The following is a 2,988-nucleotide window of genomic DNA, read 5'->3' on the forward strand; positions in this document are numbered from 1 at the left end:
GAACTGCCGAGGGATTGGGCACCCTCGGGCACCCTAAGGAGAAGAAGCCCACCATTTTGTTTCTTATAGAAACAAAATGTCGGAAAAATAAAATGGAATTAATAAGAGTAAAGCTTGGATTTGAAGGGATGTTTGTGGTGGAACCCAAAGGAAGGAGTAGAGGGCTTGGCCTCTTTTGGAAGGAAAAAGACATGCTGGAAATTCAAAACTATTCAAGAATGCACATTAATGCCGTGGTTAAAATTGGGGAAGGGAGAAGCGGATGGAAGCTGACTGGTTTCTATGGCCAACCGGATTGGACCAAACGGCATGAGTCATGGTCGCTGTTGAGGCATCTCAAACAATTTTCCCCACTTCCATGGTTATGTATTGGGGAGTATAATGAAATTACAGACCAAAGTGAGAAAGTGGAAGCCAATCTTCTGAAGGAGACGCAAATGGGTCAGTTTAGGGACGCACTTGATGACTGCAATCTTAGTGACTTGGGATACATTGGGTCGAAGTACACGTGGAACAATCATAGAGAAGATGATGGGTTCATTAAAGAACGGCTGGATAGGGCCACAACCAATACTGGATGGTGCAATCTTTTCAAAAAATTTGAGTTGAGGGTGTTGGCTGCACGCACATCAGACCATAAGCCACTTTTGCTCACATACATGAACAAAGATGAAGGCTCAGCAGGTCCCTCCCGAGGAACAAAATTTGAGGCAAGATGGCTACATGACGAAGAAGCAAGTGAGATCATTAAAAGGGCATGGGAATCGGATCAGCTGGGAGGGTCGAGTATAAACAATGTACAGAAAAATTAGCTTCATGCAATGCTGATTTACGTAAATGGAGTTGGCAAAAATATGGGCATGTTGAGAAAAATCTTAAGGAAAAGACCAAGGAGTTGGAAGCGATACAGCAGAAGGAGAATAAGGAAAATGTGGGAAAAATCAAATTGCTGCATGGTAAGATTGATATTCTGTTGGAGCAAAAAGATACGCGGTGGAAGCAACGGGCTAAACAAAATTGGTACCAACATGGCGACCGTAATACCCCACTTTTTCATGCTTGGGCAAGCCACCGATGGAAAATCAATCATATCGGAAAGATAATAGATGAAGGGGGGAACGAGTGGAGCAAAATAGAAGACATTAGCAATGGCTTCATTGAGTTCTACCAAAATCTGTTCACCATCAAGGCGGTCCAGGGAGTGAATGAGTGCTTGGCTGGGATGGAGGGGAGAGTCACAGAGGAGATGAATAATACGCTTCTCAAGCCGTTCACACAGAGCAAAGTGGAAGGTGCTTTGCATCAGATACACCCTTTAAAGTCTCCCGGACCCGGTGGCATGTCGGCGGTGTTTTATCAACATACCTGGGGCACGATTAGTAAGGAGGTATGTATGGCTGTGCTTGATTATCTGAATAATGGAAGTTTTGACTCTTCTATCAATGAGACTTATATTACTTTAATTCCAAAGATCAAAGGTCCCACGCGTATTACTGAATATAGGCCCATCAGTTTATGTAATGTCATTTATAAGTTGATTGCCAAAGCCTTAGCTAACAGGATGAAGAAGGTTTTGTCACAGATTATTTCTCCAAATCAAAGTGCATTCATTCCAAGCCGTCTAATTACAGACAATATCTTGGTGGCGTTTGAAGCCCTTCATACGATGAATGCTAGAATGTCGGGAAGGAAAGGCTATATGGCACTCAAGTTAGACATGAGTAAGGCCTATGATCGGGTCGAATGCGCTTTCTTGGAGGCTATTATGGTAGGATTGAGATTTGCAGTGGAATGGGTGGAGAAAGTGATGACGTGTGTCCCCACAGTCACATATTCTATTCTCATTAACGGCCAACCCTATGGGAAAATTGTGCCAACTCGAGGTATACAGCAAGGGGACCCACTATCTCCTTATCTCTTTATTTTATGTGCGGAGGGACTTAGCAACTTGTTGAATAAGGCGGAACGGGAGGGACGAATTTTAGGACTCCCCATTGCTCGAGGAGGAACGAAGGTAAATCACCTATTGTTTGCGGATGATAGCTTACTTTTTTGCCAGGCTAGTATTTTGGAGTGGGATCATATCCAAGAAGTTTTGGAGGTGTATGAGAAAGCCTCGGGCCAACAATTGAACCGAAGCAAGACATCTATTTTCTTAAGTAAGAATACCAAGACTGAAGCCAAAATGGTCATTCTTGCTGCAGCAGGGGTAAACTCCACGGCCAGGTATGAGAAATATTTGGGTTTACCGGCATTAATCGGGAGATCAAAGGTGAGTGCCTTCACAAATATTACGGGGAAGATTTGGGACCGCATAAATGGTTGGAAGGAGAAGTTCCTCTCGCAAGCAGGGAAGGAAGTTCTTTTGAAGGCCGTGGTGCAGTCGATCCCAGCATACACAATGAGTGTCTTCCAATTGCCTAAAACGCTTTGTAAGGACATTAATTCCATGATGGCTAAATTTTGGTAGGGGCACAAGGAGAATGATTCGCAGATTGCATGGATGAGTTAGCACAAGATAGGTATGGCAAATGAGTGTGGCGGTTTGGGGTTCCGTGACCTTGAAATGTTCAATCTAGCTCTCCTTGCAAAGCAAGGTTGGAGATTATTGAATAACCCTGATACTTTAGTAGCTACTATATTTTGGGAAAAATATTACCCTCAAGGGACTTTCTTGGAAGCAAACTTGGGAAGGAAACCTTCATACGCATGGCAAAGTATATGGAATGCCAAAGGCCTACTCAATGAAGGCTTAATGTGGCGAATTGGTAATGGAGAATCAATACGGATCTGGGAAGACCGTTGGCTTCCATCTAGAGGGTCGCATAAAGTTCAGTCCCCAATCCAAGTTTTACCTAGAGATGCCAAGGTGCGTGCCCTCCTAAATCTTGATACTAGCTGGTGGGATACGGAATTGGTACATAATGTTTTTAAGGAAGACGAAGCTAGGGAGATATCTGGAATGGCGGTGTGTCCTAATACTAGAAG

The sequence above is a fragment of the Corylus avellana genome, chromosome ca3, assembly GCF_901000735.1.
Source record: "Corylus avellana chromosome ca3, CavTom2PMs-1.0".
NCBI classification, from domain to species: Eukaryota; Viridiplantae; Streptophyta; class Magnoliopsida; order Fagales; family Betulaceae; genus Corylus; species Corylus avellana.